This window comes from Ostrinia nubilalis, chromosome 9 (assembly GCF_963855985.1).
Source record: "Ostrinia nubilalis chromosome 9, ilOstNubi1.1, whole genome shotgun sequence".
Taxonomy (NCBI): Eukaryota; Metazoa; Arthropoda; class Insecta; order Lepidoptera; family Crambidae; genus Ostrinia; species Ostrinia nubilalis.
The window spans coordinates 16179965-16203465 of record NC_087096.1 but is presented as its reverse complement, the minus strand read 5'-3'; the positions used below and the strand labels follow the sequence as shown (position 1 = coordinate 16203465).

The 23501-nt window shown below is 36.6% G+C and overlaps 1 protein-coding gene and 1 long non-coding RNA gene across 2 annotated transcripts in view; one reads left to right on the top strand and one right to left on the bottom strand.

Moving 5' to 3' along the window:
* LOC135074746 (uncharacterized) overlaps window positions 1-23501 on the top strand; it is a 113226-nt gene that overhangs the window by 20909 nt on the left and 68816 nt on the right. The window lies entirely within an intron of this gene.
* LOC135075058 (uncharacterized) lies at window positions 6328-6953 on the bottom strand. Its single transcript, XR_010257956.1, has 2 exons — window positions 6786-6953; window positions 6328-6610 (listed from the first exon to the last, which is right to left on the bottom strand). It is a non-coding gene; the product is annotated as an uncharacterized LOC135075058 (long non-coding RNA).

The window sequence follows — 23501 nt, the reverse complement described above, 5'->3', positions numbered from 1 at the left end:
CACAACAGTTTTGGTTTCCTCCAATAGCACGCTACTTCGGTACAAGCGGGATCTTCACTACGTCTATACATATAACCTTAAAACCAATTAATGCCATTGTATGTTTGCATTCTTCATTGCTTGCTGCACAAACTCCGCATTCCAGATTTTCCAATTTTTCGTTATCTCCAGCACAAACAAATGTACAATGATATGCCGTAGCTCTAACTTTGTGTTCAGGTGTAGTAACTCTTGTTTTTACTGTACACTGCGGATATAGTCTTTTCAAATGAACTTACCCTACGAGTATTACATTATGTCCATAATTCGATAGTTGGATAGTTAGTCTATAACACGACTGGACGTGATCATCCAACTCTGTAAAAATAAAATATTAAGACATAACGTTGCTAAATTATTGATGGGTATTATTTTTTATCGATAAGCCACAGCAATCTGACTGACAGCACTAGAACTTTTACTTTTTAACTAGACAGAACTTTTATAATCTACCTCAAATACTACAAAAAGCGTAAATACTAAATACTCAATTATTTATTGCATCCATAATAATAGGTTCACTTACCTTGCAAGTTTTAGCACTTGGATTTCTGCAATAATATAGGTACTTTGCATGTTTTCTGAAAGTATCCGCAACCATAAGTAAATCTACTTTCGGAAGATTATTTGGTTGGCATCAGATACGGTTAATATAAATAAAAAATGTATCGAAATGAACGAAAATAAGTTTACAGAGCGCAGCTAGCACCCGCGCCGCCCGTCCGTCGTTGCCCAACGAGCGGTGTGACGTCATCGCCCGTATTCCAGGGGTGCTATCAGTTTTCGCGCGTTCCCATATTGATTTGCTTATAAAATATTCAATTTTCGTGATATCAACAAAATTTTTTCACAGTTAGTCTTATTTTAGCTTAAAGTTTTTGTTAGGGCTGAAAAAGGGGAATAAATTTTGATTTACATCTTCCTCATTCGCATTGATGTCTGTTAAAGGTGACTTTGGGAAATGTTACGTATATTGGATTCAAGGTAAAGAGTGGTATAAAGATGCGGCCATAAAACATTGATGCTTCGATGCTATATATCTCTAAATGGCCTCCTTATGTCATGTAGAGAAACAGAGAAATATCTTGCTTTGTCATAAAAATGTCATTAAGAGGAAACACTTCAAGCGTGCCGGAAAAGCTTTCATAACTTACACACGCGCGCGTTTATTTATATGAATTGTTTCAATTTGTTTTAACTGTACGGTTTTTTATCACCCGACTGTGCCAGAAGGAGTGTTATGTTTTGAACACTATGAACAAAGGCACGTTATTTTATTTAGCATTCATATATTTAGGCCAATAGACTCATCAAAGATATTTAAAAACGGGTTAATAACAACAACTAATTTAACCGACTAATTAAAGTTTGGTTCGTTTCCGATCTATTTCGATCGCTGAATGGACGCACATCGCGTCAGGAGCGCGGCACGCGGCGTGTAAACATCGTGAATTGATGAATTGTTTTTATGAGACGCGCTCGGACGTCGGATGTAAACACCGCAAATTGGGATGCGTTTATGGATAGAGGGCGCGGCAAGATGCTGACGACGGTAGACTTTCCTATTACGAAGGAAGATTGGGTTTTACCTCTTCATAGATTTAAATGTCGACTCAACTAGCTCTATACAATGACATATAGTAAACGTCCTGTGTTTTTGATTGTATGAGAGTACAATCGATAGACCATTAGACATTTTTGTTACAAAATCGTGAAAATTAATGTAAAATGTCACAGGTTTTAGCTGAATTATACCACCGTCTGAACTTTATGTTCTCTAAAAAAATCTGCGTATTAAAATTACTATAGGAAGTTGCTATAAAATGTCGTTTTTTGGCTTTTCTCAATTGGAATCTAAGCTTTGGAAACCCTACCCGTAATAAAAGAAGATGTTTTTAATTATCTGTTCCAAACATATTGTTGGGAACCGATAGGTGGACCAACCTCTTTTATTGTTTATGCTTTTATACGTTTTTTACTTTTTTTGATACCTTTTGTTTCTAGTTTGGAAGTTTATGTTTTTGATAGCCGTTGTGGGCATATATTGCAGAAATAAACCATTATTTTGAACCGAAGGTATTTTCTATTTCCGCACGCCCGAGCGGCTGTCCGCTACACATATTATTACGTTCCCAAAATTGGAGGCTTCCCATGAAAGTAGTTATCTCGCAGTTATCAAAGTAATCACAGTTGAAGTGCCGATAAACGAACATGAAAATCGCATTACCAGAAACAAGAGGAGTTTACATTAGTTCGGGGGGATGGAGGGAGGGTGGGCGGGGAAACAAACTTATGACATACTCTGAGAAAAGTGTTTGGTTGCTTACACGAAAATAGTGACTTCCAAACCAAGTTTAGCTCACTACAAAATAGCTGGTTTAATTTACACATTTTGTTCCTCATGACGAAAAAAGTTAGTAGTTAGTAATAACCTCCGGAGGAATCTACATACTTAGGCTAGGTTGCACCATTTTAACGTTGACAAACGTCAACAATCTGTCAAACTCCATACAAAAACACCGGTTATCGTTAAAGTTACCGTCAAAATTATGGGTACAACTCAGCCTTAACATTTTCTTACTTCTAGCAAGCTAGTCCCACATTACCAAATCATTACAAGAATATACATATAATATCTGCAGCTAGTTTAACTACCATTATTATTACCAATAATTAATTATTATCTTTTCAGTCTATAATATAGAATTTGGTAATTGACACCATCAACATTAATTTAATAAATTCTAAGGCACAATTTCTTAAAAGATCATTGTCTCCCTGAAAACCCAATTAGTTTTCAATTTTCTGGAAAATTCGGCTGTAACTTGGTTTTTCAACAAATAATTGAGTTGGCGAACTAGTGACGTCATAGTTAATTAAAATGGGGAACGGCGTTTTGACAGCTCATAAAGAGGCATGTCAATCATTTGATGATTATAAAGAAGCCAATTTGACCAAAAAATATTTTTTTGAAAATCACCATTTTTGAAAAGAATATCAGTAATTTTAATAAATACTTTTTTTTAACGCACAAGTGTGTGTAAAACAGTGTATTGTTTTAATAAAATACTTGTATTTGTATTGCAATAGTTACTATTTCTGCTGCAAGTCCGCACAAAGCAACTTGTGCGCTTTTGCTTGAAGTTACCAGCTTCACGCCCTGCTTAAGCTCCCCACGTGTATAAAAGCTCCCTTATGTAAGTTCGATATCACTACACGTGTCCACGACGATGATAAAGCGGTATTCCTCCAGACACGCGACACCCGCCATCTTGTTTACCGCTAATGGAGGCTGGATACGATTACGTTCAATGGATCTAATATTGAATTTTTCTCTAGCAACTCTAGCTATTCGCCCCGTTTATTTGTGCAGTAGCTCTTTCACGTAACTTCGTTCGCGTAGATTGATGAAAACTGGCTTAATTATAGCGTATAAGCTGTACAGCTGCAATAATGTAAAGTTGCAAATAAAACCATCGAGTAGTTTTGCATGAAAAAGATGCTAGAAGCCTAATCCAAGATTAGAGTACTTCAAAATAGGTACTTTGTCAAGTACAAGCATATAGATTCTTACTCGTATGTATTGCCATACAAAATCGATGGGAGAATCGCTTTTAACAGCTCATATGTAAAAGGGCGATATCAACAAAATGTATTAACAAGGGCACAGAATTGCAATTTCCTCCTACGGTTTCATACCCATCCCTTGCATAAGTGGATGTGTTGTACATAAAGTATAGAGCCTTGCTTAAGTGGACGTTGTATATCGTTATGTGTATAATAGGGATCGATGTCAAATTACCATTAACCTCCATACTGATGAAGGTGAATATTTTCACCTACGCAGTTTGCTAAATGTCAAAGGCGCTGCCTTCGCGTTGGCGCCGTCAATAAGCCGAATTCGTTTTACGTTACATCAATAAAACTTCCATTCTGTTTACATGAAGTTTTTACTGTAATTTAAATGTTCGACAATAACAAACGGGGTTTACTTACAGAGTTATTTGGTTATACGAGCCGTCTATTATTGCTTGCGAAATTATATTAACAATTCGAATATTCGCATTAATTTAGAACTCCTATTGTAACTAGATAAATAATCAATATTATTGGAACGGTACCTAAATGGTTATAGTTTCTTGAAGACAATGTATAGAGCCTTTAACGACCTAATAAGAATCGATTAGGTAGATTAATAATTCTTTATCGTATACTCATCTAGGTATATAACAAAAAGCTATCAATCAAAGAAAACAAAATGAATAGGAACGGTTTACGAGTTTGTAGATTTTTACATAAATTGCGTGGGACATCCCACCTGTTAGACTGGGACACATGCTTATTATTCGCTCCAAAAGGCTTAAACATCTACATATTATAAATACCTAGGCGAAATATATTTTAAACTATACTGACAGTCGTCAATCATCCCTCAAAAATGTCTGTTCTCCTCTCAATATCACCTTCAAGGTAAAAATCAGTTGTTTTCCGTCCGATACAATGGATAGTGTAAACTGACACTGACCAGACATCGAACCGGCTAAAAATACCGCCACCAACCTCTGTCCCTGTGCAGCTGTATCCATCGATTTGAAGGAAAAGGTATTTTTCTATCCCAATGTTAAAAACTTCTTATTTGTACACCTTCTTGAGATTCCTTACGACCATTTCGAAGAATGGAACCCTTAATATGACTCACGTGTCTCTATGTATGAGGAAAACTGAACTTTTTTACATTATGAAAGTTTGAAGAGACTCCTTTGACCTTTAAGGGTTTGTACTAGAGATGAAACGGATAGTTGTTTGGCCGGATACCGGATACCGGATATCCGGCCAACTGCTAGGCCGGATAGCCGGATATCCGGCGGCCGGATAGTCGGCCCATTGTCTCGTTGCATGTCGTGACGAGTTTAGCGCCACACAGGTGCTTCGAACGCGATCATTGGGTCTATTAGTAGACTAGACTAGTCACACTTTTAGAAAATCGAATCCGTCCGAAAAGAATGTCAGATTTTGCCACTTGTCTAGGGGGCAGATCAATCGGGCGATTTCGGTTGCTATCGTGAGTGTGTGATTGAATAACAAAAAATAAATTAGTTTACTTGTTGAGTAATCTGACTGAACTGCATACATCATGTCATCAGAGCATCATATCAGTGAAAAAAAGATCGCCTTTTTTATTTGGCATTATTTTGACATTAACAGATATTTACTACTAGCGGCCGCCCGCGACTTCGTACGCCTGGATCCCGTTTTACCCCCTTCATCTATCTTACGCGGTTTAGATTTTTCATACAAAAGGATTTTCCCGCTAATTCCCATTCCCGTGGGAATTTCGGGAAATCCTTGTTGTAACTAAGCTTTAAGTTTATTAAGGTACCTACATGCCAAATTTCAAGCGTCTAACTTAAGCGATTTAGATTTTTCATACAAAAGGATTTTCCCGCTAATTCCTGTTCCCGTGGGAATTCCTAAAGTATACTATAACTTGCCCAGGAGTATGAAGAATAATTGTACCAAGTTTCGTTAAAATCCGTCGAGTAGTTTTTGTTTCTATAAGGAACATACAGACGGACAGACAGACTATTACGACGGATAGACGGACAGACAGAAATTTTTTATTGATTGCACTGATAGTTATTTTGAAAATATATTTCATGTACAGAGTTGACCTCTCTACAGATTTATTATACCTAAGTATAGATTTAGCAATCGTCATGAGAGTGAATAGCCCAGAAAAAGAAATTAGTTTTTTGAAATGGTTTTTTTGTAACTTTTTGGACTTTAAATAAAAGCCGTCATTATTATAAGCCATTTTATTGATATTTACCTCAAAGATTAATGTATTTCATTTTATTAATAGGAAATTGTCGTAGTTTTTTAATATCCGGTATCCGGCCGGATAGTGAGTTACTATCCGGTATCCGGCCGGATAGTAAATTTAGGCCGGATATCCGGCCTACCGGATAGTTACCGGATATCCGTTTCATCTCTAGTTTGTACGTCCCATGGCATTTATATAAAACCATCCAAATCCCTCACGTCACGTGTCAGTCAGTCTGACTCGGTCTATTTGTCACAGACAGGTATTCGCTGGGTGCGAAGTACTAGGTGGGGGTAACATAATCTATCGCAGCGCTCATGGTGGTCAAAAGTAGAAATAATGTAAGCTCTGCCATCAGATGTATCTGTCATTGGCAAAGCGATTCTACATAGGTAATACATTTTTATATCATTAATTAATCGCATGAAAAGGGTCCTACTGGGAACTTAAATAAAAGAGTGGACTGTATTTCGATAGGGCTGGTTTAATAGCCGTTTACAATTTGGAAATAACTAGACTATACAACGTGGTAGTACAAAAATGAGTCACAGTAGTTGTTGTGCACAGATGTTTGCCTTATGATGAGAGCGTGAATTATTGAACTCTGCCCTTGTTTTGTTCTGAATTCTTCTACATCTCGGACTTGTCCAGCCAATACCAACAACTTTCCTTTAAATACGGTTTGTGGTTGGAATTTGATATTGTAACACTCACAAACCCGGTCTTCAAAACAATACTCATTTCGATCTGAAAACGATATTTAATTTATTACTAGCGATACAGGAACATTTAAATATATTTACTGTTATATAATGAAACCGTTAAAGTAGCTTTTTCTTTTTGTTTTACTGTAAAACTACAACTATAAATGAAGTAAAAAAACCCTGACACAATCAAAATTAAACACATTTTTTGGACTTACCTCATTTGATTTGAATGACCAAAATGATTTCAAAACCTTTTTTCCACCCAAATCGTGGTATCACAACAATTTATTAGTCGAAAATATTTGTTATTTTTTCATTTCGATATTTTTTCACAAATATACGACCTAAATGTCAATGTGACAGAGCCCTCAAAGTTGTGGACGCTAGTTGACGCTGTAATCGTGCACAGAGCCAATAGTTGTTGCAGTTCACGAAGGCGAGTGAGCTTTACATGTGTGTGGCTCGCTACTGTTCGTTTAGAAACTATAATAATTTTCCTAAGAACTATTGAACAGATCCAAGTTGAATTTGATCCAAAAATTCATTTTTAACAAAGATTGAGGTGTAGATTGTAAATGATTTTATAGCCAATTAACAAAAATGAATCACAATTAATATTTTCCAATTGCGTATTTCAAACAAAAGCTTTTATGAATCAAAACAAAACCTGCACAAGCTTTGCGCTGCGAATTGGAAGCTTTCAACTTAAAATCAAATCTACTCACTGAACTGAATTTTATAGTCTGAAATCCAGAAAACAATGTGGCAAGCATGTGTGCACATATTACTCGTATGTATGTTTTCAGTATGCAAATGTTAGCAGCAGTGTCTGTTTGCACTGTCCGCTTTGAATACGTTTTATGAATTCATCATTAAGCTCCGTACAAAACTACAAATTGAGTGAATTTTTCAATGTATAATATTTGCTAAGCAATGCTCTCAATGCGAATATAAAAATGTTGCTTTTTTCGGTTCCAAACTGCAAAATCATAGTAAAATATATTTCTAATCTAATCTCGTACGTGCAGCTGAAACTATCAATATACTAGCCCTATTAATCATTCAATATAGGTACGTGCACACTTTAGTTCATTTTATCAGTTAGTCTGCTAAACGAGTAACGAGTCACGTTTGCTTTTTACTACTTTAATATTCGAGTATGCAGACAAAATGATCATCCACTTGTCACGGTCTGGATTAGATCAGAGGTGGAATTGTGTAAAGCAATCGTAATCATTTGACAGTTCATAATGTACGATAAAGTCAGTTAAACAAAGCGTTTGACAGAATAATCGTACGTTATGAACTGTCAAATGATTAAGATTGGTTTACACAATTCCACCTCTGAGGTGCCCAAACTTTATTGTAGTTGGGACCCATTTTCCACGTTTTTCAATAGACCCCCTATCAATAGTGGTAAATAGGCTGTTATTTTTAGATTAGCAATGATAACAATCAAAAGTGAAGGAAGACTAAAGCTGGTTGAAAGAGTTTAACTTCTTGGACTTTCATGAACAGTCGTTGAGATGAGGTGAGTTCGTCTTATGTGCCAATTTAAATGGCTTTTAAGTTGAAATAAATTGGATCAATTTTCATTTGCTCTTTCATAAACTTCATAGTTATAAACGACCCCTGGCAAACGATAAAGATGACTATAGCATTCTCTAGGTTAGATAACCCCAGTAACGGATTTTCAATTAGATTTTTTAACTTTTATACCACGTAAGTCCCTGTTGCAAATCTATACTTATATTATAAAGCTGAAGAGTTTATTTGTTTGTTGTTTACTTGAACGCGCTAATCTCCGATTTGAAAAATTTTTTCAGTGTTAGATAGCCCATTTATCGAGGAAGGAATATACCATCACGCTACGAGTAATAGGTGCAGAGCAAAAATGAAAAATGTTGCGAAAACGGGTTTTCACGCGTACGAAGTCGCGGGCACAGCTAGTTCTACGCATAATAACAATCAGGTCACATGGTGGACCCCCATGCATCCCATTGTGTCCCGCTTCCCTAGCTAATCACGGGACCCGTTTAGTCTAAATATACCGCGTGTAAACGTTAGTCCGTTGTTGATGGCCGTTTCACGACGCAGTTTGCCAACGCGTCATTAATCTTCTGTTAAACAATCAGACTTGTAGAATGTAAGTTGGGCAAGATTACACAAATAGTCAATAATTGTGTGTATGTATAGCTAAATATAATTGAATACTAAGTCATTTTGGTTGGTGTTAAATTAGGCTCCAAGGCTACACTTTTAAATGTATGGATCCATTCGTTTAATTTTTTTTCAGTCAGAATTTCAAAAATGTTTACACGCTACCCCATCACTAACTTGTTACTTCTTTCTTCGGGACAATAATGGTCAGTGCTTAGAAGAAGGAATAGGTACATTTGACGTCATCAAAAAATTACATTCCGAAATTATCGAAGCAGCCCTAAGCAGCCTGCTACAAAACTAAAGTCATTGTAAAGTGGAGTTTGAAATTTTCATTTTCATTTTGACACAAATTACTTTAAGAACCCACACCCTAATATAAAATTGTTTATGTTTGTTCCCAAATATTCTATTGACGCAACAAAGAATTTTACACCTACAAGGAAAATGTTCAATAAATCGCGCTAAAATGTTTGGTCTGTGTGTTTGTTTATTGGAGTCGTGACCAGCAGTTTGGGAATGCGTTAATCCGCAGTTAAATCAAAGCATTCTTGTGGAGTTAAAGTACTAATTCAGCAATAAAATCTATTAATAATACAATTAGAATTAGAAATTAGAAAAACATTTATTTGGTTCAAACTTAAAAAATATAACACACAGAATGAGATAACAAAAAACAAGTATAAGTTAGAACCAAAATTGGCCACCGCTCAGCATGTGTCATGCTCTGGAGTGTAATAAAACCAGAACACGACGCTGTTATTCTGCGGTGACCATTTTTGGAGAGAGCTGGAAACAAACATGAGATGAGACAATACACAAAAAACAAACAAAAGAGAAAAAACAAAATAAAAAAAAAAATTACAATATTAAAAGAAAAAAGTAAATAGAGGGCGCCACCATCACATACGAGTTTAAGCAAAATTGGCGAAAATGCACAAGTTCACCGCCATCAACAAAGAAGAAGTTGTTTTGACATTTGCAAGAGGGCGCCACCATCAATTCAAATACTAAAACCACAGAATAGTAACAAGTAGGTACTACGCTAAAACTTAAATTACATTATTTAAAAAACTAATAAAAAACAACACGGAGGTACAACTTCACTTTAATTCGGAGATCGCGACAACAACAGTAAATTTAACTTAAACGAAAAGCAACATGCCGTGGCTATACCGATCGATACAGGTTAGAACAAGGCTCTATCGAATAAACTACTTCTATTTTTGTCGTAAATCAATACTTACAGAATCTTTTAACATTATTTGCGAGCTTTAACACAATTCATAATCTTGTATCTTTGAAAAAGTAAAAAACAATATTATAATGACAGACTTTTTCATCTTAGCACTGAGCTGCAATATTTTCATAAAGTTATGTAAAAGAGCACCTTAAAAGCTAACATACTCGTACTAAAAATATTCCATTCAAAAATTTCACTGGTTGGTCCACGCCTTTATAATTTTATACATTTTTAACTGCAGGACGTATCGTGTCTCTACTTTTTGTAGATTTTCGTACTGAAGGGCTTAAATACGCTTTAGGTAGGTACAGCCTCGTGACGTCATATTTTATTACGTAATAACAGTTTGAAAAATGTCTGACACTTAGGTATGTACTTACTTACTTGATTTAAGTGCTCTTTCGATTTGTATTTCCTACAAGTAGCAGATCACAAATCGCAGTCCGTCCATCGAGATCGTTAACTGTAATCTTCGAGCAATTTAGCTTTAGCTATAATACAGGCACTTATATTTGCAGTTATTTCTGACTGCGGTATGCGCTAATTTTACGCCCGTCAGCTGAGTATGCGGTTAATTCGTTTAGGATCATAACTGGACGGTTAAAGTTACTACAGTCAAGCTTGCTGACTCAGCAAGGAAATGAAAGTCTTTCTAAATGTGTGTCTTTCCGCCAAGTCTAAGAATCAAGGAAATAGTTATTTATTGGCCAGTGTAGGAGAGTAGGTCAAATTCAAATTCATTTTGTATGCCTATATTTCTGAAAGTGTTGTGAATGCTTATACTAAAACGTATGGACATTACATATCTCCACAATCTTCTTCTTCTTTTCGTGTCGACAACAAACCTACACAGTGTCAGCCCAAAACTCCGCCACAAGAGTGGCGTTGTCAGTAATCTTTTCAGTTGTTGTAATCTCCACAATTATTTTAAATAAATATTTATGGTTTTCCTCGCTTCCTACAAATATTTGAACCTGCACCCTCAAAACTCATTATGTACGAACGTGCTCTCGAACTCCACTTAACTGAATGTCAGATAAGTTTATAGTTGTACCCTGGGGAAGTTTCTTTTTCTCGGGAAACTGAGAATAAGTTATTCAGTTAGTTAGGTAGTTTTGCGAGAGCATGGTAACAGGAACCCCGTGGATTGTCGTGACCAACTAACGTAATAGTTGGTCACAGTCTGACAGTTTTATAAATAAACAACGTCTTTAAAATTACTGTAAGGACACGAAAAAAAATGCTTACAAGTTTTATTTCAATTGTTATTAATTGTATGTCATTGAAACAGTTGTCTTCTACTACTAATAATTAAAAGATAGTTTGAATATAATAAAAGAATACGTTTTTAAATGTTGATAGAACAATCCTGAAAAGGGTTTTAAAAAAAAGGAATTTGAATTTGAAAGTGAGTATTAGAAACTCGTCGATGGAAAGATCAATCTGTACATCAGTTTGGGAAAAACGATGAGGATATAATACTGTTTCATTAAGAGTTTGACATAAAGATTGATGTGTGACACCCCTGAAATGGACCTGTCAATCTTATCGTTCCATTCAAATTGATCTTCAATTCAAACCGCTCTCATATCCAACCTTATAAATTACGAAGCACCGCTTCAAGCTTCTTAATGCAGCCGCTGCAAATGCTGCATAGCCCATAAATATAATCCGCTGGATTTCCTCTAGTGACCTGCATATCTACCACTCAAAATTAAACCTAAAGTCTTAAACATACGGTGCATTATCAAATGAGCGGTGTAAGTGCAAGTTTTGTGCAAATCCAGGTCAGTGCACTCCATGCGTCGCGGCCCTAATTTGAACTGAGTTATGGCGTTTGACCGACTTACAAAATCGATAATGAGGATATAATTAGAGAAGACATTTTATTTATGATAAGACTAGCTTTCCGCCCGCGACTTCGCCCGCTTGGAATTTTGTCTGCCACAGAAAAACTTTATCGCGCGCGTCTCTGTTTCAAAAACCGGGATAAAAACTATCCTATGTCCTTTCCCGGGACTCAAACTATCTCTATGCCAAATTTCATCAAATCGGTTCAGTGGTTAGGCGTGAAAGCAAGACAGACAGACAGAGCTACTTTCGCATTTATAATATTAGTATAGATTAGTATAGTTATGTACCATTCCGGACAGCATCTCATTTAACATCAGGTGGATAGCGGCGAAATAACTGCCTTGTTCTGCATAAAAAAGATATAAACCTAAGGCTGAGTTTCACCATCTTACTTTAACTTTGACAAACGTCAAAAATCTGTCAAACACCATACTAAAAGAACCTGTTATCGTTATAGTTACGGTCAAAGTTAGGTGGTGCAACCCAGCCTAAGTAAAGCTTAGTTATTTCTAACGTTAAGAGTTGCATCTCAAACTAAATTTAAGACATCGCTTTATAGCGATAAGACCGACTCTTTTGTATATTTCCTTCTTTTCTTGTTTTGTGTATGTCACCGTAAAATTGTGAATTCCGTCAGATTATAATCTGACGTAGTTAAATTACAATCTAACCTAACCTAACCCACTGTTAGTTTACAATCTAACGCGTTATATTATAAACTGACAGAGTTCACAATTTCACGTTGACATGTACAATGCTTCTTCTTCTTGAACGGATTTTATGTTTTCGCAAACGTAGTCACGTACGAGTAAATGGAAAATTGCAGGAAAATAAAAATAATGTTAAACATGTACCAATATAAGTTAATTTGGCGTCTCATATTACACTCTATGCTCTTTCCCAAAATAATGGTTAACATATCATCTTAACATGCTGGCTTCAAATAGGCAATTCCTTTAGTGAAATTTGAGGAAATGGTTTCCTTTACCTTAAATATGTATCTTAATAGCAGTCAACGTAAAGCGAAAAGGTCAAATGCAATAGTTTATTTTGGTAGCCGACTGTACGCATAACAACGTCAACCGGCTCGTAAAACATGAACGTGCTCTAAAACAATCGTAACTGTACAACGCGTGCTACACTAACCGACCTATTGGCTAAATTAGCATCAGAAGCGATGGATGGTTTGATTTAACTACAATACTTTGATAGTTATTATTAGAATCGAGATATGTCGCTCCTGAAAAGTAAAATAATACCTAATCAATTCATAATTACAGCAATGTGACATTAATCTAAAATTACCACTGAAATGGCGCATGTTAGGCCCAGAACAGACGGTGAAACGCAACTGCAACGAAACTGCAACTTTGTGATGATTCTGATGAATGAAACTGAAACTGAAAGTTTCAAACTGGTCGCGTCATGTGTCTCTCAACGGACGCTATGGCAGAAACTTAGATGCAACTCAAAAGTAACTAACAGTTGCAGTTTCGTTGCAGTTGCGTTTCACCGTCTGTTCTGGGCCTTACTCAGCATGTGTCGAGGTTTCAAAAGACGTCCCGACTTTGGTCTTTCGTAGTAATCCAAAAGATCCTTAAATTGGAAAGAGGACTGGGAGGTGAAATGTAACATAGCGGCGATCCCAATAGATAATTTCATCAAGCGCCCGTATTCACAAACGATGCCTGATTAAGTGAAGCAACCAATACGCACAGCATTAAATAGAGCTCTGTGATTGGTTCGTGTGCCACCCTGTGCGTCCAAGTGCATTGTGAGACCTCATAGTAATGTTTGTGAATAGGTACGGGCGTAGGACTCTACAGAACTTGACGTCAGAAAATTCAGTGTAAAAATAATTGTAATAATATATAGAATCCATTATTGGCTGTAAGAACAAAAATACCTGTTTGTATTATTATTATAAAGAGCTGTGGTTTTCTGAATAAAGAAAAATAAAATAAAAATCAAAATGTAGGTCTATGTTTTATTTATTTATTTTTTATGCTAGACAAGGCAGGTATTTGACCGCAATCGCACCTGGTGTTAAGTGAGATGCAGTCTAGGATGGTACATATCTGCCCTGTAAGTGCCTATTCACTCTCGCCTTGTTTCATAAACTATACAAAATAGCTACGGCGTTTAATTTCTTACCTACTTATTACACAGCCTCAAGGCCTCAAAGTCATGAGTGAATAGACAAAATCTAGTAAACATGCTCTATCATAGATCCCATCTAACAACCCTTAGATTTGAGATAAAAAGACCCGGGATAGGATTCAATACTTCAAAGAGTGAGCGATTACATTATAAAGAGAGATCAGTATGATACGTAAATAGAAATATGCAATAGGATATTTTATTAAAAAACCCTTCCCACAGAGCTTCATATTACAGGAATGCTTGTGGTAGAAGTGGGCCAACGGGGTTTGAACTACCGACACTCGAATCGCCAGTGTGACATCGACACCCTTGGGTTTTTGTCGCCTTATTGACAGATTTTTTCCTGGAGTAATAATACTCCCAACATACCACAACTACTGAAGTAATTCGCACCCAAAACAAACCTTTGTTTGTCACCTGTCATCCGCTTTGTAAGGGAGGGAAGTCGAAACTTAACTTCGAACTCCTCCTATGTTCTTCTGATTAATTTCGTTGCGGGTCCAATGACAGTTTAACTTTCCCCCGGGACAAACTTGACCTTCACTGGTTGGATTTTTATTGGCGGTCAAGCTGTAGATCCTGGCTACACAGGAGTTGCAGTGGTGGGAAAGAGAGGTGGGAATTGTCCTGTACTGGAGTAATTCGTACCGGAAAGCGCAGTGCGTGACGTCCATTTACTAGGTGGACAGACGACCTCAGAAAGGCGCTGGATGCAGGTCGATATGGAAGTCATTGGGGATGGCCTATATTCAGCAGTTGACGTCTTGTGGCTGAAATGGTGATGAGGATGATGAATGCTACTCCCAAGCAATTCCTTGTGTTGAAAGAGCTTTAAAAAAGGTTTGATAAAGAATAAATATTGTTTCCGTTATATTTTTCCTGCTCACTCAAACAATATCCCATCAAGACGGCCCCAATTAATTTCAAGTAGCAAATAAATCAGTAACTCGATAGCAAAACATTAATGTTCTTTACAATACAGGGCGCTGGCAACACGCCATGCTATTACAGAAATTGCCATCTGCAATGATCACCCAAATAGATTAGTCAGATAATATTATGGATCTGATGGCTCCCGCGATATTCTGTACTAACTATTAAGTGACCTTTGAAATACATCGAAAGATGTATTCAGCACGTGTGTAGCATCATTAGAAACACGTGTGTATTTAAATAGAAGAGTGCAAAGTTCTGATTTATAGAACGATGATCATCATTGTATAAGTGCAGGGGTGGCCAACTTAATTAGACATAGGATCTACTGTTTACTGACGAAACCCTGGGTGATCTACCACTTACATACTTCTTGAAATCTTAAATGAAACAGCATAGTTTAGTACACAATCATGTAGTATTTTTTGCCTTGCCACGATCGACTGGACTAATAGTCGTGATCGACCGGTTGGCCACCCCTGCTATAGTGTATAGTCATAGTCATATATTATGTTTATTGCATCATGTTGGTACATTTGGATCTTAAATATTAATACAGAGTCCCGAAACATGGCCCTGTAAGGGCATTGCAACATTATAGGTACATACAATATTAAAATCTAAAAATAAAGCGATTGATCTGACATTATTTAAGTGAAAATTCTTTTTTATGTAAATGAAATTTGATAAGTTTGATTTATAATTTTGCATGCCAAAAGGTGGAAGATGGAGATACTAAAATACTTGTAATACCTACATTTACCCATGTTCGCAAAATAAATATATTTCATTTGATTTGATTTGATTTGAATAAAATCTTGTTACAGCGAAAAGCACTTAGGCTGGGTTGCACCATCTTACTTTAACCGTAACTATAACAATAACCGGTGTTTTTGTATGGAGTTTGACAGATTTTTGACGTTTGTAAAAGTTAAAGTAAGATGGTGCAGTGCAACTCAGCCTTACAGTTTAACATACCTTTACAATGTTTCAGCACCTGAAGGTTTTTGCAACACAAATGTCGTCAACCGAAATGATACGTATGTTGTTGTTTTGCCTCTAACTTTTTGCGAACTTATTTCTATGTTTTAATCATCCTCATCATTATTATCTAATATGCCAACCTCACATGATTCACAGCTTGATTTTCAAGTGACTTATACCTACCTAGGTACGTGTACAAAGGGTACTGAAAAAAGATACTGTCTGACTACTGATAACGCCTGAATCGCTTTTACCCTTTTCAACTGAAAAAAGATTAGCAGAGCTATTTCTGTTATTACAAAAATAACTCGGCTTTGGATTAAGGCAATTAATTTCGTATAAAGTAGGAAATGTTGGAGTGAGCTCAATGGGCAGGCACTTAATCTCTGTTCAGTTTTTTTATAAATAGCATCCAGTTCATGAATCCCTTTTTAGGATAACAGTACAGTCCAAATTTAGTAGACATTTAATAATTATTTTTAGTCTAGTTATTATACAGCCCCGTAGTTTTTTTTAAACTGCCATGAATTTCGGTTATCAATCGCGTTTTGCCTCCATCCATCTCATCATCATGATCATTTTCCCTAGGACGTCCACTGCTGAACATAGGCCTCCCCCAATGAGTTCCATATTGCCCGGTTGGTACCAGCCTGCATCCAGCGCTTTCCTGCTACCTTTACCTCGTGGGTGGACGTCCCAAACTGCGCTTTCCATACAAAGTTTCATCCAAACACAGCTGACAAACGAAGGTTATGTTAGGGATAAACAAATGAACGTTTGATGCGCTCTGATGCAACTCGTAATGGACGCGATTCATAAACGTAGCTCGTCTCAGCCTCGTCGAACAATTCGAGAACATTGTTACGATATAATGTTTTGTAAATAGCTGTGTCTGAAACTTGGAAACCTGCTGCCTGCTGCTGTCTTTCCCGATCACTATAATCCGGGCCTTTTCAAGGCGAGAGTGAATAAGCACTTACAGGGCAGATATATTATTTTGTAAGACTAGACAGTATCTCACAACATCAGGTGCGATTGCGATCAAATACCTGCCTTGTTTTGCATAAAAAAAAACATTAGATACTTATATGCAGTTGTAATGTGTTATTTTGTTATGTGTAGCTCTTTAGGTAGATGCCACGTACCTATTATTATTAATGCCACGTTGTACCTATTCATTTAAAGGATAGTGCCAGGGTCTGGACCAAGTGCCGCCCAGAATCAACCCATAGTGCATTTTGTTCCTCAGGCCAATACTAATGTGTAAACCGAAGCGCACTGCAATCTATCCCTGGAGTTAAGAGAAAAAAAGAGTTTTGTTTTGAAATATTTACCTACAAAATATCATTGATATATACGTACTACGCATAAGATTTCGTGATTTTGGCAATCAATAACACTCGCTATGTTGAACTTAACCATACTGCATCCGTACACCTTACTTTAGTGCGACTTAGACATTCTTTATAAGCGATCTAGCGCTGTTGCAATAGTTTGGTTAGTTGACAGAAATCATTATTTCCAAAATGAAGCAAGAAGTTTTAGTTCTCTATCCTTGCGAAAAATCAATTTATTGGTATATTACAATCGATTATTGAAGTTATTGTAAGCTAAAACTTGCTCCATTTTTAACCGACTTCAAAAAAGGAGGAGGTTATATGTTCGACTGTATGTATGTTTTTTTTTTTTTTTCTATGTATGTTCACCGATTACTCCGTCAATTGTGGACCGATTTTCAAAATTCTTTTTTTGTTCGATAGGGTACACTTCTGAGGTGGTCCCATTGTCACCAAGTCAGGATCTGATGATGGGATCCTAGGGAAATCGAGGGCAACCCTCAAATTTTATAGGCACGTATATCGTTTTTCAAACTTTTTCTTAATTTATTCAAGTATTTGCTCCTGGAAATCATCATCTCATATTGATGAGCTGATGATAGAAGGTACAACTCCTTAATGCTTGGGAGTTGGAGGATAATTCTTTTAATTTTATAGATAACTATAGTTTCTAAATTTATTCAAGTGTTTGCATCAGATAGTCATCATCTCATCATGATGAACTGGTCATGGTAGGTACAACTCCTTAACGCTTAAGAGTTGGAGGATAATTTTTTAAATATTATAGGTACAATTAGACCCACAGTGGTATTATTTCATGTTTTTAAGGTAGGCTGACGGTTTAAGGTCTTTTTAGGTTGCCGATATGATAACCTGTATTTTGTAGGGAATATTATTTTACACTTGACATGAAGAATATAGTCTCAATGTACTGCCTACCTTCAGTGGTAACATCAAGGTAATAATTAGTTAACTAAAAAGCAAGAAATAAGTTAATTTTTATAAAAAAAAAACCGACTCCAAAAAACTAACACTAAAAAGTAGAAAAATAATTACCTACTAATTACTTATTTATTAGGACGAATTAATATTTATGTTATACCATGATTGATACTTTTGGAGTCGGTGCAGGCAAACTTCACACGTTTCATAATCTTGGCACCGACTCCAGAAGTATCAATCATGGTATAACATAAATATTAATTCGTCCTAATAAATAAGTAATTAGTAGGTAATTATTTTTCTACTTTTTATGGAAATAATTATTTTCGGTCAACTAACCAAACTACTGCAACAGCCAGCGCTTGATCGCTTATAAATAATGTCGAAGTCGTACTAAAGTAAGGTGTACGGATGCAGTATGGTTAAGGCTTGGTATTTCTGCTAAAGTAGGTATTTCGCGCTGTCAAAATCTGCGCGCGCAATACTTCGCCGAAGACAGCGCGCCAAAGAGCTCTCGCGGCTACACAGTATAGAAATACGCAGTTGGTTAGGTTAGGTTGACTTCCTTCCGTTCAAGCGTCACACTCACAGCACTTTCTAATACAAATCATATCCAAGTGATACAAATTAAAACAACTTTCAAAATTTTTGGGAATATATTTTAGAATCGAATAAATATAGAATATAACTGCCAAAGTAAACACGGTTCAAAAAGGCGTGGCGTCACCCGACCTTCCGGAAGTTCCGCGCCGGCTAAAAGAATTTCAAGATTACGTCACCCGACCTATCGGTAGATCCTCGGGAGCTTGAGCGATTGGAAAAACATTTTATGATCAGTTACTCGTAGTAGCGATTATTTAGAGCTTGGATAATAAATTATAGTTGTTGCAATTCACAAAGCTTTACATGTGGTTAATTACATTAATCAGTACACGCATCAATTTTGTTCAGTCTTTTTGTTTATTAATAAATAAAAATATCATACTAAAATTGCATACATATTTGTTTGTATTGGTCTGGGTGTTTTCTTTCCATAGTTTATGTATAACGTATGTACGGGGCTCTGTATCGAAAATCACTATGAGCAATAAGCATCACACACGGTTACCTGGAGTGCATTACCGCAGCAAAAAGCTTGCCATCTTAAATGAACGGTATAATATCGAGGTTTCGTCAGTACAGTTGCGAACAAAGGTGTTTGTGTAGTGTAGTTGAGTTGAGAGGTCAGATTATTGAAATAATAAAACGTACATTTTATTTTTTAAATATATTTTAAAAATAATTTACATTACAGATAACAATGAGAGGATGACATTGCAAGGTGGTGCCAGTCCAGTCTTAAATCCGTTGATATAAGCTGCATCTTCCATGTTTTTGGCTAAAAGATTCTTCTATCTTGCAGTTTAGACTTTTATTACAGACCTCAGACAGTATTTTTGGAAAACTTTTACGCATGGTGGAGGAAGGGACGCTCTAGAGACTCAAGTCTAGAAGGAGTCACATGAACTCCAAGTTTTAAATCCGTTGACATCTGCTGCATCTGCCATCTTTTTGGCTAGAAGATTCTTCTATCTTGCAGCTTAGACCTTTAGCTACAGACCTTAGACAGTATTTTTGAAACATTCTTACGCATGGTGGAGGATAGGGACGCTCTAGAGACTCAAGTCTACAAGGAGTCATATGAACTCCAGTTTTAAATCCGTTGACATCTGCTGCATCTGCCATCTTTTTGGTTAGAAGATTCTTCCATATTGCAGCGTAGACCTTTAGCTACAGACCTTAGACAGTATTTTTGTGAAAATTCTTACGCATGGTGGAGGAAGGGACGCTCTAGACACTCAAGTCTACAAGGAGTCACATGAACTCCAGTTTTAAATCCGTTGACATCTGCTGCATCTGCCATCTTTTTGGCTAGAAGATTCTTCCATCTTGCAGCTTAGACCTTTAGCTACAGACCTTAGACAGTATTTTTGTGAAAATTCTTACGCATGGTGGAGGAAGGGACGCTCTAGAGACTCAAGTCTACAAGAAGTCATATGAACTTCAGTTTTAAATCCGTTGACATCTGCTGCATCTCCCATCTTTTTGGCTAGAAGATTCTTCTATCTTACAGCTTAGACCTTTAGCTACAGACCTTAGACAGTATTTTTTATTATTTATTTGTGTCAGTGTGCTCTTCTAAAGAGTGTAAGACGATTGTATGTAGGTACTATTAAAATGTAATTTTAACTCATTGGTTTTGTCTCATATTTGAGGAATGTACTATGTATCATGAGTAGAGTCTTCGTTTAAAAGGATGCGAACGATTTAAATTTTAATAGGTAGACAAAATTGATAATAATTTTTAATTATCAAAAATGTAAGCTTTCTCCAGTAACACTGATATTATTATACTGTGACTCATCATTGTCAAAAATATTGACAAATCGCGAACTGTCACGCCCAAAAAACTGACACGCGTCCGTCCTCCGTAAGCGCCACCGCGCGACTGATTGAGATTGTCCAAGCCGTCATGGACGATTTTTTCCACATTTTTTAACATAGTAACTAAATAAGACGCAATATAAAAATTTCATCCGTTAAAAGCCCTCAAGTTATTTCTGAACTTTAGTTTAGTAAAAGATTTAGAATCTCAAATCGCTTATTTTAAAAATAAAACCATAAATAGAAAACGAATAGAGGTAACTTTGGGAATTTATTCTATCGAGTCAACTTTATCAAATCGTGTTTCCATCCGTTAATAGCCCTAGAAAATATCCTCACCAAGCCCAATAAAAATCTTAGCCTTTAATTTTACTGTTTAGTACCTCAAAAATGAAAAATGAAAACCTCATTTTCGCCATTTTCTCTGCTACCCGGCCTTAAGTTCAACATAGCGAGTGTTATTTAATGCCAAAATCGCGAAATCTTATGCGTATTAGGTATACATCGATGATATTTTGTATGTAAATAATTCAAAACAAAACTCTTTTTTTCTCTTAACACCAGGGATAGATTTCAGTGCACTCCGGTTTACAAATTAGTATTGGCCTGAGGAACAAAATGCACTATAGTTTCATTCTGGGCAGCACTTGGTCCAACTTCCATACATGGATTGGCACTGTCCTTTACAAGCTACCCAATTGGACATAGATTAAAAATTTAAATTAAAATGTGTTCTAAATGGATTAATTTGGTTACTTTCGTAACTTTACAAGATGCATTTAGTTTCATATTTTGTATTAGTTACACTGAAACTTTTAAGTAGGTAAATCACTTTAAAAATAGCTCTTATAGAAGCTTAGGTCTAAGAGCGGCCGCATGCGAGCGAGCACCCCGGACACCCGGTCCGGTTTATTTTCGGTTATTATCCACGGGCGATTTAACCCGGATGACCGGGCGGGATAAAAGACACTTGCCGTGTCTTTATAGAAACATTTCTTGGGTCGCATCTGGCTTATAAACCGGTCGAGGGAACTTTAGTGATGTTTTGTGGTTAATGTATACTTGATTTGGTTTCTTTTTCAATATGGCCCCGTGTTATCTTTTAGAGCTCGTAGGTTCCGTAGGTAGCATATTTTTTTCTAAGTAAAGGTCAATTGTCTCTATCGATCACAGAACAAAATAAGTTAAATCTTCGCCTTTTTCACATTACGAGAAGTATTTCAACAACATACTGTTCTACTTCGTTTATTTCTTCAAACAAACATGAACGACTCTAGTAATATGTGTGTCTGCATTAAACGCCACGTCAAATACAACACATCACTCCAACAGACAATTTGAGTTGTAGAAAAACAGCTTATCTTTACAAAAACTTGTTGATGCTCCCAACATTTCAACGTCACTTCTCATTTAACGTATCACGCGAAATAAACGTTAAAAGGGGAATACAGTCCGCGCCACGCAATCTTTTAAATGAGGTACGATACAAATATACTGAATATTAAACTGTCCGATGTACGGCCGATGGGGCAGCAAGGTTCTGGAGTGCAGGCCGCGTACCGGAAAACGCAGCGTGGGACGTCCACCCACAAGGTGGACCGACGAAATCATAAAGGTCGCAGGAAAGCGCTGGACGCAGGCCGCTACCAACCGGGTAACATTGAAAGCATTGGGGGAGGCCTATGTTCAGCAGTGGACGTTCTATGGCTGAGATGATGATGATGATGATTAAACTGTCTAGGTAATCTACACAACTGCCTAACATCAGGTGCGATTGCGGTCAAATACCTGCCTTGTTCTGCATTAAAAAAACCTATAAGAATAAAATCACACTGTACTGTACAATTGAATGCGATTTGTCGGCTTTAACCAATTAATATTGGCCCGGATTGTACCTGTGAGAATTGGCGTGTACGCTCGTAAACGAGTTATGTTAAAGTTAAGCTCCCGGGGAAACGGACTGGTGCGGATGATTCCCGCATCCTGTTCCGTTTGCGGGGGCCTTATCGCGACAATAACACTCGGTAAATGAGCGGGTAATATTTTGGTGTAGCTGCTGAAATTGGCAGTATTGCTGACAAAGCAGGCTTTCAGGGGCTGAAGATTATGAAATATGAACATTGTGTCTGGTATTTTTTTTTGCAAGTTGATTTACTCGTAATTATATACATGTAACACCTAGGAAGGACTAAAGAGACAACTAAAGAAAAGAGAGGACAAATCTGTTAGTTTAACAAGACTTAATTACTGCATTCATATGTACTTAACTAGCGGCCGCCCGCGACTTCGTACGCGTGGATCCCGTTTTACCCCCTTCATCTATCTTACGCGGTTTAAATTTTTTTCATACAAATGTTTTTTCCCGCTAACTCCCGTTCCCGTGGGAATTTTGCAATATCCTGTTGTAACTAAGCTTTAAGTTTACTAAGGTACCTGCATGCCAAATTTCAAGCGTCTAACTTAATCGGTTTAGATTTTTCATACAAAAGGATTTTCCCGCTAATTCCCGTTCCCGTGGGAATTCCTAAGTATACTATAACCTGCCCAGGAGTATGAAGAATAATTGTACCAAGTTTCGTTAAAATCCGTCGAGTAGTTTTTGTTTCTATAAGGAACATACAGACAGACAGACAGACAAAAATTTTACTGATTGCATTTTTGGCATCAGTATCGATCACTAATCACCCCCTGATAGTTATTTTGAAAATATATTTCATGTACAGAATTGACCTCTCTACAGATTTATTATAAGTATAGATTACTTAATTAATTATGTTAATCAAATAGGTATTAAGTATCTAGAAAATTGCTGTAATGTTCATTGTTCATGAATTTATTGCAACGTCTACACTGTATTGTTTCATATTACTGAGAAATCTTTAGTTTTCCAC